The sequence below is a fragment of the Rhipicephalus sanguineus genome, chromosome 6 (assembly GCF_013339695.2).
Source record: "Rhipicephalus sanguineus isolate Rsan-2018 chromosome 6, BIME_Rsan_1.4, whole genome shotgun sequence".
Classification (NCBI taxonomy): Eukaryota; Metazoa; Arthropoda; class Arachnida; order Ixodida; family Ixodidae; genus Rhipicephalus; species Rhipicephalus sanguineus.
In genome coordinates this window covers 66218400-66231670 of record NC_051181.1, presented here as the reverse complement: position 1 = coordinate 66231670, position 13271 = coordinate 66218400, and the positions used below count along the sequence as shown (strand labels likewise).

General features: G+C 48.3%; 1 protein-coding gene and 1 non-coding gene across 2 annotated transcripts in view; one reads left to right on the top strand and one right to left on the bottom strand.

Moving 5' to 3' along the window:
- The window catches only part of LOC119395848 (neprilysin-1), a 198751-nt gene that overhangs the window by 12243 nt on the left and 173237 nt on the right, over positions 1-13271 (top strand). The gene's annotated exons all lie outside the window — the stretch shown is intronic.
- Trnaw-cca (transfer RNA tryptophan (anticodon CCA)) lies at positions 5163-5234 on the bottom strand. The gene has a single exon. It is a non-coding gene; the product is annotated as a tRNA-Trp (tRNA).

Genomic DNA, 13271 nt, shown 5'->3' with positions numbered 1-13271 from the left:
GAACAACACTTATCACTCACGAGATTGAGTTGACATCGGATGAGCCGGTCCAATCTAAACCGTATCGCGTCTCACCTCGTCAACGAGAAATAATGGAGGTAGAGATAAAACGAATGATCGAGCTGGGAATCACTGAGCCAGCAGAGAGTGATTACACTTCTCCGATGATACTCGTCGAAGCGAGCGGGAAGGAGCCGCGTCCATGTGTGGACTATAGGAAACTGAATGCGATCACAAGGGACCAACTCTACCCTGTACCTAACATAGAAGAACGAGTCGAACGGGTGAGCGGAGCCCAGTACATTTCTACCCTCAACTTAGTCAGAGGTTACTGGCAGGTTCCAATGTCAGAAAGCGCAAGTCGCTACGCCGCGTTCACCTCTCCGCTTGGCACGTTTCGACCCCTCATGTTGAGTTTCGGGCTGAAGAACGCTCCGTTTAGCTTTTCCAAGCTGATGGATATGGTCTGGAAGGATCTACAAGATTACGCGATCCCCTACTTAGATGACATCGCAGTCTTCTCCGACAGCTGGGACGAACATTTAGGGCACCTAAGGGAAGTGTTGGCCCGTTTAAGAGACGCGGGTCTCACGGTAAAGGCCGAAAAATGCAACTTTGGATGTTCGCATGTTACCTACTTAGGACATGTCGTGGGACAGGGAAACAGGAGGCCCTCAGAACTAAAGATCGGACCTATCACTAGCTTTCCTCAACCGCGAACGAAGACAGATGTCCGGGCTTTTTTGGGGCTCGTAGGATATTACCAGCGGTATATTCCAAACTACTCGCAGCTAGCAAGCCCCTTGACAGACGCTCTCCGAAAAGGAGAGCCCGAGAAAGTTTCGTGGAATGAGGCAAAAGACAGCGCATTTAAGGAACTGAAAAGAGTCCTAAGCTCTGGGCCAGTGCTTCGAACCCCCGATTATTCTAAGGAATTCATAGTGCAATGCGATGCTAGCGAACGTGGGTTGGGGGTAGTCCTAAGTCAGGTGGGGGATGACGCGTAGGAGCATCCGATATTGTATGCTAGTCGAAAACTAACATGCAGAGAGGAGGCGTACAGCGCCTCGGAAAAGGAATGCGCCTGCTTAGTCTGGGCGGCCCAGAAACTATCTTGTTATCTATACGGCGCCAAGTTCACCTTCGAAACTGACCACTGTCCTTTGACATGGCTACGACACATGTCACCAAAGAACGGACGTTTGCTCAGATGGAGTCTAATTCTCCAAGAATATAACTTCACCGTCCGGTACAAAAAGGGCAAGTTAAACGGGAATGCGGATGGTTTGAGCCGGTTACAGTAGATCTTCCTTCCCTGAATATATCTGTTCTTTTTTTATTTTTGAGAAGGGATGGAATTCAACCACGTAGCTCCCAATCATGTGTTGTGTATGATTTTAACGTTTTCATTTTCATTCGTTTTCGTTAACTTTTCTTTGCAACGACAATGGCACGCGGACCTTGTCGGCATTTGAGGAAAAATGGAAAGCTGTTTTGAAGGGTTGTTCGAATTTTTATGTCAAAATTGAGCATAAAGACAGTGTTGATTTCGAAAATGTACAAGCCTGGCGAGTCAAGGGTCAAGGGCCTGCGCTTGCGCATGGAGCAGCGCTATGTTGTTTTGTTTGTTTGACACTGTCCAGGACGTGGGTCGAGGAAGTCACCGAACAACGGTCGCCGCCAGTGGGCTACAGGCTTCACCTCCGTTCTTCATGGCCAGTGAATTGTGTTCACCGGCCATTCCGAACTTCCGGGGCGAGGAGGAGCTGTTAGATACGAACTGCGCACCATTGCAGCATCCAGCTTTTCGGCGGATATGTGCGGCATTCCCACGGAGGCATAGGAGTGTGAGTCATCCCCAGAGCGACGCCTTGCCGTCAGAGCCGAAGTGGTTCGTGTTCCACGTACATCGACTCTGGGACGATGGCCTCGCCGTGATGCAACATGATGCACGGATGCATTGCATCCCCAGGCGCGCGCTCTTACCCGCAAGGAGTGCAGTCCCCCGGCAACACGGCTCTGGGTCCCCCATTGGCAGAAAGTGACGCCACCTGTTTGGGAATGCTGATTGGACGGACCTGACATCATCTCGCCCCAGTTCTTGATTGGCTGGAAGTGACGTATGGGAAAGCTTTATAAGAAGCACAACCATCGAAAGCCGGGTCCTGTTCTCCTGGCCGTGGTCCGCAGCGTACGATATGCTGCCGGCCGAAACTATGTTTATCTGCAGCCTTCTCACCCTATTTTAATAATGCTCATATTGTAAATAAATCTAAGTTCTTCATCGCACTTCCTCGTCAATCAAGGCCAACTCCCGCGCCTCAGCGGCAGGATGCAATAGCAGCCATGGGGGCGCGACGTTCCCGTAGAAGATTTGGTTGCCTGTCCCTGCGGCGCTCATTTCTCGTCCCTCGTCGATGTTGGTACCAGGTCGTCTTTGATGCATCTCTACCTCGACGTAGTCCCGGTCTTTCTCTTCGTTCTTGTACTTGCCGTTGTTGACCCGCTCGGCGTACACCGGTGTCGGCTCAGCGAATTTCGGGTTTCACCCCCTCAACATGTTCGACATCGTTCACGTCATCCATGACCTCTGCATCTTCTGCCTTTACACACTCCATATTCTCGTCCCACTCGCCGTCTTGGGCCGTGCCTTCGCCTCCTACGTTCTCCTCGTCTTCCTCCTGCTTAACGACCCTGGCTACCTTCCGTTCGCCACATCGAGAACCCTTGGCCTCTGCACAGTCCTTGGACTCTCGGGTTTCCTCGTCACCATGCGGCGGTTCGTGTGCTGTTTTTCTCCCGTCGCTGTTTTTCTTTTTCTTCGTTTTACGCTTCTTTCTCAGCTTCTCCGCCTTTCCATCTTTTTCCTCTCGCCCTCCAAGATCATCCTTCGCACCGTCCATTTCCCTCACGCCATCGTCGTCGTTCCGGAAATCGGCCAGCACAACACCAGCGCCCACCTTTTCAGCTGGCCTGTCTCCTTTCGCGTTAATCTCCTCGGCAATCTCTTCTATGTTTCCCCGGTGGCACTCGCCTTCGCCGTCCTGGGAGTCTTCGGCCTCTTCCTCGGCGATCTCCTCGTCCACCACCGTGTGCTGCTCGTCGTTCCTGGTCTCTGTACCCTCGTTCGCGGTCGATGCGTTGCCACCGCGTCGCTTGTCCTCCCGCGGTGCCGTCCGGCCGCACGAGCCTCGACGCCGACCTCATCAGCGCACGCGGCGTCGGCGCTTTCGTTGTCGGCTTTAAGTGCCGCCTCGCCACACGAGCGCTCCAGAGCCTCCTTGACCTGCACGGGCAGCGGGATGCCGATGGAAGCACCGAGGTGCTCCAGGGCGATGATGGCACGCCGCTGCTCGTCGGGGGTCATTTTCCCGAAAAGGCAGAGGCACACGAGGGTCTCGACCGGCTGATGGAGGGGGACCAGGTCGTAGACCCCGTAGGCGGCCATGTCCAGGAACGCCCGCTTCAGCGCCCATAGCTGCTCGAAGGCGATATCACCGTGCCGGGAGCCGAAATCAGGAGCTGCTGGGATCCGGCGGGCGATGACAAGGCGGAACATGGCGGGGCGGGGTCCTACTCGTTGGGCGCCAGATGTAGGGTTTCGCGGCTACCTCTAGCCCTGAACCCTTAAGAGATGAGGCCGAGACCCGAAGAAACACGTCTTTACTGGTCCGAGCCTCGGCCGCAACTGCCCGCTGCCAGCGGCCACCGCGTGCCACGAGCGCATACGTGATCATCGTTCTCTATTATGAATGCTCGCAGCCGCCGAGCGCTCCCACAAACTGTATTGTTCTTTTTATTTCGCACACTTGTCTTCTGTTCCTAGAAAACTGAACCATAATTAAGCGATTGGTGACAGCGCAACATTGAAACTTATAGTTACGGTCAGGCTATCATAAATTGACTACGTGGATAAGCCCACCGTGCTAGCGACAGTAAAGTGAGAACCAAATATATTTTTTCTACTTTTTTCACTCGCCGGGTGCAATTTTCACACTTCCAGAAATAGAAACGCGCGTCCTTCACGATCAGTGCTGTGTCACGTGTTCGTTTTGCTGGACCAAATAAACGTTTATTCACTCACTCACTCACTCACTCACTCACTCACTCACTCACTCACTCACTCACTCACTCACTCACTCACTCACTCACTCACTCACTCACTCACTCACTCACTCACTCACTCATTCACTCACTCACTCACTCACTCACTCACTCACTCACTCACTGTGTCACGTGTTGCTGACATATCGCAGGGAGAGATTACAAATTTTTAAGGCCCATAGAGCGTGCAACACTTACTTTTGCGGGCGAAGCCGGCAGACAGCCACTACAAGCTATTACAAATGCGAACAACGTTTTACAGCTAGAAAAATTGCTATGATAACCGACCATTTGCAGAAGAACGTGTTGTTGGGCGAGTTGGTGCTTGCCGAATGACATAATGCAGCGCTAAAAACACACACACCACAAAGTAAAGAACACAAACCGACGGGACAGGCTGTCCCGTCGGTTTGTGTTCTTTACTTTGTGGTGTGTGTGTTTTTAGCTGTCCCGTCAGTTTGTGTTCTTTACTTTGTGGTGTGTGTGTTTTTAGCGCTGCATTATGTCATTCAGACCATTTGCAGCACAGCCAAAGCTTGCGATGCACGTCTTTGGGCCCATTAACCCGTTCCGCCACCTGGCGAACGCTGCAAGAAATTCCAGCAGTTCAGCGATGCGCTTATGGCGCTTGTTTGGCCGCCTCTCCTATTCTACCACCGTGACCTGTATAGCCTTTATATTAATGATTTGCCAACATAGTTAGTGCTTGACATCGGTAGCCGCCAATGTTGATATTTTGCTAGTGAAAACGTAGACTACAATGGAACTCCAGCATTTTCGTCATGGTGTCCCTCCCTTTTTTGTTAAATTTTGTATTCAGTTGTATTTTATTTGCCAGGAAGAGACAAGAATTGATAGAAGGAGGATGGAAAGAAAGGAATACCAGCACTGATAAATGCATGAAAACATCGAGCATTACAACGATAAAAACATCTGACATTAAAAAAAAAACATTTATTGCGTTTGAATGCTTTAAAACGGGCAGACGACTACAAGCAGATGACTGGGATGCTTGTTCGGACCAACGGATTGTTGAAATAGAGAGAGAAAAAAAAAAGTGACCCGGACGTGATTCGAACACGCAACCTTCTGATCTGGAGTCAGACGCGCTGCCGTTGCGCCACCGAGTCCAGTTGAAAGTGGTCTTTAGAACAAACGCAGTATTGCTCACTCGGCCCTCGCCTCTCAAGGAACCAGTTGGTAAACGCGACAAGTAGATAGATAGATAGATAGATAGATAGATAGATAGATAGATAGATAGATAGATAGATAGATAGATAGATAGATAGATAGATAGATAGATAGATAGATAGATAGATAGATAGATAGATAGATAGATAGATAGATAGATAGATAGATAGATAGATAGATAGGGAAACAAACTGTATTAATTGATCCGGTGTCTTCTACTTCGCGACGTTAACTCACTGATGGAGGTGGACGATTGGGCGAGTTGGTGATTCATGATCGACGTATGTATACTGCGAGGTAGTAAACGCGGACGACAAGAAGATACAAGAACAGGCGCAGTCCTTGTATCTTCTTGTCGTCCGTGTTTACTACCGCGCAGTATACATAGGTTAACTCACTGAAGCTGCTTGAATTTTTTGTTTAGTTATTGTTATTAATAATACTATTGTTATTGTTACTATTTTCATTAGCAGTAGTAGTAGGGTTCTTGTTTTGATTTTGTTCTTACTATTCATGAATAAACAAGATATACACATATACCTATAGAAAACATTTCTTGTCCTGTTATAATCGTTCTTAAAAATTAAGGTAATGTTCGTTGGATTTCATATTTTTTTTTTCTATAGACCCCTCTGACGATTTTAAACCTGCAATACAAAAAGATTGGCCCTCGTAGTGTGAAAAACTGACGCGAGGATGCGGGTGATGAACAGTTTCCGGCCTGTCCAGAATTCGTCTCCTCATCAGTTTTTGTTTGTTTGTTTCACTGTCTGCGTGAAAAGAGAAAAAAGAAACCCCACAGTACAAAGAAAAGACGGAAACTACTAACTTTTGAGTGAGTCACAGCGCGTAGTTGGGAAGGTTCACCTGAAAAGGCACATTTATGTGGGGGGAGGGGGGGCTGTCTGCCGTTACTGTCCTCTTTTTCCATGCCGTCCTTCTTTTTTTGTTACACTGCTGAACTGACGAAAGTCACGAGCTACGGTGGGAGGTAAAGCGTGCTCGGTTTTCACTTTTTACAGTTACAATGGAGGGATGTTTGAATGGCATCACGAGTATGTAAAAGCGTTTTGCCATATGAAGTGGTTTCTCCGCGGGTATGCTACGTGGGTTCGATTCCGGCTGCGGAGGCTATATTTCTGTGGGGACATGTTGAACATATAATGTTGAACATTTACAACGGTAAAGGAAATGCAACGGAAACTAAATACAGAATATGAAACAGATGTCATGAAGCTCTACAGTTTATCGCTGCATGATTTGAAGGCAACATTTGTTGGCCCACTTACTTATGAGTAAGGCTAGACCATACTGATACTTACTGACAATATGTGATTCAAACATTTCATTCTGACATGTAACGAGCCTTCGGGCACTATCAACGTCACGTCATGCACATTATTATAAAATTACAAAGTGCCTTAGAACAATTACGAGCAGGCCCGTAGCCAGGGGGGAGGGGAGCTAGCCCCCCCCCCCCCCCCGAAATTTTGGTGAAGTACGTGTTTTTACCAAAAATAAATAATCAGAATAGGTGTGTTTCTCAAATAGTCAAGGTCTTCAGAGCTCATCTCTGGTCAGGTGGTGGATCTGAATTCTTCGTAAGAATTAGGCAAATTGTGGGTACATAATTCTAGAGTGCTCGTTAGCGTGTGTGTTCTCGAGGTTGGGATCCACTAGGCGGTGGGATGAAGGTGTGCATCCTCGGCCGCACACGTGACCGAAGCACATTGTCTCTGGCCAGACACGCTTGAAAGCTTGGCTCGGTTCCAGCCCCACTCAGCTGACCGACCAGAGGTCAAGTGTCCGGTATTGTGACTTGACGAATGGAGGCTGGTTGTCCCATTGACATTTTTGTGCCTGTTTTTAGTCCACACTGAATCAGTACAGCGAACAGCATCTTTGCTTCAGTTAATTGTTTCTATTACACCATATGAGGTGTTCTATTCATTCGCTTTATTCCTGCCCGGCTTCTGACATCTCATGCTATCTTTGCTTGTGTTTAGATTGGCACGCGCACTTGTTTATATTCATGTGACCCGGCTTCGCTCACAACAACTGTTACACACGTTGCCGCCGGTCGGCGCAGGCCACGCAGTAATGTTTGGGAACCATCAAGATTGTTTTAGTGTTGTGATAAAATTGCGAACACGACTCCAGTAGACGAGTTTTTTTCTGGAGCTAAGGCGATCACTAGCGATAACGCTCAAGTGCTCGATGAGGCACGTACAAAAGACTACGTCTTTCGTCGACGATTATTGACGACCGTGCTCGCCGCTATAATCGTACTGCGAGCGCCACTTGCTTCTACTTACTTTGAAACGTTCCTTCTGCCGGGCACAAGTTCACCGAATACATTAAATTTTACCGATTCGACTGTTTGTTTTTCAATGTCACAGTGACAGATACTACATTATTCACTGGATCATTCTTTGCATTTGATTATATAACAGTCATTCGGTGACCTATGCTTCTTCAACACCGATACATACATATCAATACAATGTTACAATACGATGTTGCAATGCGATGTTAAAGCAAAGAATGCTCGGGCCAGCTTGAGCACCGTCACTTTTTAAGCAGCGCAAAAGACAGAGGACCAGTCATTCTTTGTGGTCCTCCATCTTTTGCAATGCTTTTATTTCAAATATGTCGGATTAACTCGCCCAGGCATCTGCTTTAGCCGTATGGCTACAGTAAAAAGGGTGATAACACCAGCGCCGTTGCAGCGGCTCTGTACAAGCGGAGAAGCCTTGTCGCGTATACGCGTGTGACATATCACACAGCCGTCGTGAAATAAGTCATTTGTTAAAGTACAGGAAGAGAAAGAAGACGTGAGATATGTTTTGTAGCTCTAGAACATCCTTGCGGACCGCACACGTGTGCCAAAAGCTGGCAGTTCGCCTTGTGGACCTCCAACTCGCGACAATATCATAATTGAGAAACAATACGCCACATTGAACGGACTCATTACTTGACTGTAGGCATTAATACAACGCCTCTCTTAAAGGGAAAGGTCAAGGGTGTGGGCCGAAATTTTTTTCGGGGGGGGGGGGCACCCCATGGTCTGAAGGGGGGCCGCGCAGGCACATGTGATCGAGTGCCATTTTTTGCTCTGTATGCCATGGCAAAAAAAAAAATCGTGGAGGGGAGGGGGAGGCACGGGCCTGTGTGCCACCCCGTGACTACGCCACTGGGAAGGGTCATAATGGCAGTCCGTTTCTACACTGCCACCCAGCCCGGATTACTTCGGGCCAGTAAACAGGCACCTGCTTTTCTTTTTACACCTCTCAAACGACTGGGCTCGTTCGTACAGGAGGCAGTGGCGATCACATTTTGCCAAATACTGTCGAACCCGCATATATCGAACTCCCGAAACATCGAGAATTAGTTCGATATATCGCATAACCTGATGCAAAGATTTTAAAGCATTTACTGAATTTTCGACGCGTTTTTCGGTGCTCAAATTGGCTTCACGGCACTGCTTCACGATAATGCAAGAGAGGCGGCTTCACAGCAATACATGAACTTTTTGTTCTTTCTTTATTTATTTTTTATTTTAGGCGGTTTGCAGTTATGGTTGTGGGTTACATTCAGGCGCGGGTTAGACGCGAAAAAGTACACTATGAATGCGACTAGCTTCTCAACATTATCTTGCGCAGATGTGCGTACTCGCCGGGCGCCTCTACTCCGAAATGACTCTTTAATGTCGGTCTAGTCCTTCAACATCGCGCTCAGTGTGCTTATTGGGATGCTGTACACATCGGCGACGTCACACGTCTCTCCGTTCGATTGTGTTCATTATCGCAAGCTTTGAGAAGAACGGCAGGTTGTTCCGTTTCACGGCATTTATTGCGGTAGCAGAAGAGAGCAGATAATCGCGGGGAAACGAGAGGCGACCGCGTACGACGGGCCCGCTTCAAATCCAGGAAAGAGATACTGTCACGGGAGAAAGCACGTGGTGGTAAGCGGTAGTTTCTAGCCGCTCCGCGGGTTGCTCGCATAATCACACCACTCACTCTCCCAAATGCATGCGGGAAAGCGCCCTTTCGCGAGAAAAAGCCAGTTCTTTGAGAGGAAAAGTCAACTTCTTGCGGTGTTTCGCGCTGCCCCGATGTTCGATGTATCAAGTGTTCCGGCTTTTTTCGTTCGATGTAGACTTACATTTTTCTATGCGTTGACGTTAAAGCATTGTCGTGTTTGGAAATAGTTCGGTGTAAAGGGTAATTCGATTCACCCGAGTTCGCTATAGTCGGGTTTGACCCGATTTGACCGCGACGCTAACTCTCGAAAAACTAGTCGCGCCCACTCTCCAGCGCCTCTCCACCCGCGAAGAGACGTAATGTCGCCCGGGCAACGTAGTGGGACGTCACGTAGTGCGATGGGTTTCAACGCGTGTAATATCGCTTGACAGAAGCGTATGTAATCGCACCAGACATCAAAACGTATTAATTGCGCATTGAGCGGTTGGTTTAAAGGCCCACTCATTAGAAAGTGCACATGCATAATTAGTCATGATTATCAGCAATAGCATCAACAACGTGTGCAGCTGCGCGTGTTGCTTTAGGGACACATAGTGGGCACTTTGCAGCTGTGCTTGCAGTAGGCATTATAGGATAGCTTGAAATGGCCACTTTAAATGCACACAGACGTTCGTTTCCTTGAGCAATGGTTTAGGCGTCCACCGAGAATCGAAGCCAGGCCAGCGATTGAGACGGCGATGCGCACGGGGCCCGATTACGCTATCGCGTTCTACTCTTGAAGGCAAAGCTCAAGCGTCCTCCAAGCACTTTCGAGCACGGACGTGTCCACGTGGTAGAACACGTGCATGCCACGAAGAAGCTCTGGGTTCGATTGCTACTAGAACCGAATATTTTTCTTTGTTTCTTTACTTGCATGCACCTAACTCGATTTTTCGCTCGCGGGCATCGCTGGTTTTTCGCTCACAACCAACGACGCCGACCCCGACGCCGACACCGGAATTTCTGCGAAACGAGCTGGCTAACGCTGTCGCGTTAAAACAGAAAAGTCGAAAGAGAAAACGGCAGCCCTGCCTCCCATTGTAATGGCGCTCTAATACTGCAGTGTAAACTGCTTTCTTGCATGTATACGCACCACCGCAGCTGCATCCCCAAAGCAAGAACGGAGCTGTAATAGCCACGCGCCCTTAAAGCACTGCGCATTTCCATTTTCGAAAAACCGAAACGCTCCTTAGTATCGCATACAAACAAGTAATCTCGCTGATGCGGACGCTGGTTGCCCGTGTTGTGATGAAGCTGTAGCTAGACACGCAATAGCTCCAAGTCCTCCCAAATGGCTTTAGCTTGCAGTGGAAAGCATTACGCCGAGTTATCGCGCGGTTTTTTGAAAAGCTACAACGGTTTGCCATGAACAACGGGTATAAGTGGAGCACTGAAGAAACAAGGTTGATCCCTCCGCCATAGGAATCGGTATAATACAGAAGTGAAACGTGTCTTCACAGAAGTAGTTCACTCCCCCCGCCACGAACCTCAGAAAAATTTCAATTTTGCATGTGCATATGTACACGCACAGATATAAAAACACACGCACGAACATACAAAAAGGCTAGTTCAACTCCCCTCCCCGCCCCTCCCCCTTTTCCTGAAAAAATATCTGGCCACGCCCCTGCGCGTGTAGTTGAAATTTCCGGAGCTCTGCGCTACGGCGCTTCAACGACCCAGTAATAACTTGATAAAAAACGTCCAAACTCGCTATCCTGTTGGCGGAGTACATCTTCATCCAATTGGGCGACGCGCCATCGCTTGCATACCGCTACTATCTCTCGAGTCTCAACACCGTTTTTTTTTTTCTTTCGTCGCCTGTTCCACGGGGATTTTCGGCGTGTCCTAGCTTGTAGTAGAACAGCCCGCCGCCCCCACTTTCCTCCTCACCTCAACGCAGGGCATCGATACACGCCGTTTGTTTGTTGTCCTCGGCTGTTGCGCGGACGAGTTGACTGTCGGAGCGACGGTTTGCGATTGTATCAAGTTACAGCAGGCCCACCCCTGTTGTCGGTGAGAGGTCATCGGCCCAAGTCGAAAGGACGCTGAAAGATCCGTTGGGGGTCATGAAGTAAGAAAAGCTTTTTGATTTTTCATTAGTCGTCCTTCAAGTATCAGGTTACGATACCGAACATTTTGCCGCCTGCTTTTTCTAATGGGATATTGAATACTGTATTTTCCCACGTATAGCCCGCACCAAGAACACGGAAAAATGTGCTTAAAAATGGTGGTGCGGGTGTTATACGCATGTTTTCTTTTTCTTTTTGTAGAGATAAACTTAGGATTGCGGTTTATATGTTGTTATGTTGTTTACTGGCTTCTGTATGGAGGTGCAATAATGTAACGGATCTGAAAATCATGGATTACAATGTATTTTTACGATTCACATCTGAGTGAATCATTTTATCAAGCCCAGAAATCAATATTCGGAGTGTATATAGTGGTTATCGCAGTTTAATTACCATCACTATATAACGCTTTCGTGATGGTTATTGTTAAGGGTCTGACGCGATTCTTCACTGCTGTGTTGCGTCTTCGTCCCATCTTGGAGGCGTTGAATATTAGCGCCTTTGTTCATGTTCTGTTCTTAAGTATATACGCGGGTGTTAAAGATCTTTCCCGATTCCTTTTAGCCGCTCTCGTGTCGTACTTGTAGAGTCATGTGACTCAGGATCAATTCAAATGCGAACAAGTTACAGAAAGTAGCTAAAACGCGTTATTTCGTTCTTATTAAGTTGTTACACCGTCAGTAAACGCGTAATCACAACAAAATGTCGACTTCCACGCTTAATCTCAGGCCTAAGCCATCTTTTGTAACAACATAATTAGAGGTCCGAGATAGTGCTCTCGAATTATAACTTGCGAAACCTATGCCCATCTTTAGTTTAACGTTTCATTCGTCCATGAATCAGTCGTATAATACACGACGGCACTTAAACCTTAGCCATGCGCCGTTCTTTCGCTTTCATTTGCTGCGTTTTCGCCAGGCACGGGGGATGCCGCGCGTGGGAACGGGAATCAATGAATCTGTGCAATGCATGCTTTTGGATGTAAGGTGCGCGCTGTGGTATCGTGTTGTTACTTAACGTCGATATCTCACTCAGTCATAAGAAATACTGTCGGACCTGAATGTTTGTTGCTGGCAGTGAATGAAGGCAGTCTCCTTGGCAAAACGGCTATACTTCTGACATCCGTAGTGCGAAAGTCGGTCGGTGTATCTGGTTTTAAACACCTTGTCCTTTTTACGCTGAAAACGTTAACTGCGATGCATTGAAGAGTATTTTTGCAAGAATTAATTAAAAGCGTGAGTCAGTAAATGAACCCTTCCCTACATACAGGTGTTCAAGTGTTCAACTAAGCGGACGAGACAAACGCTCATGTTTTGGTGTGTCTTGCCTATAGGGACCGACAACTGGCCACAATATGTCGAGCAGCGACGCATGAGCGCGCACTGCGCACATGCGCAGCGAACCGCCGCGCAATAACACGAACCGCTCTCGCTCTCACCTCCCACTGTTTGCAGCATGTGTTGTGTGCATACGACTTCATAGTCGCCGCAGATCGAAAAATTCTGATTATAAATGTTTGACGGCGTTTCCCGCGTTACCTCTCCGTGATTAGACGCTCTAACCGGTTAGGTCCCCGGGGTCACGGGGCCGCCCGGTTCATGACGTCAGGCTGGCGTGCGCGCCCATTGGTGCAGGCTTGTGCACATCCGCCTGGCAGAAGGAAATGCCGCGGACTTCTAAAGTTGTATCAGAGTGTAATGGCAGGCGCAACAACCGGCATCAATACGCATGCGTTCCCGTGGAGACAATATTAATATGGGCACTTGAAACATTATGTTCACACGATGACATGTGCTCGCGACTCCTGACGACAATTAGCGCGAGCATCGCCTGTACGTGTCTCTTCCAGGGATAGCAAACAGTACGTGAATGTATAAGTGGGTGT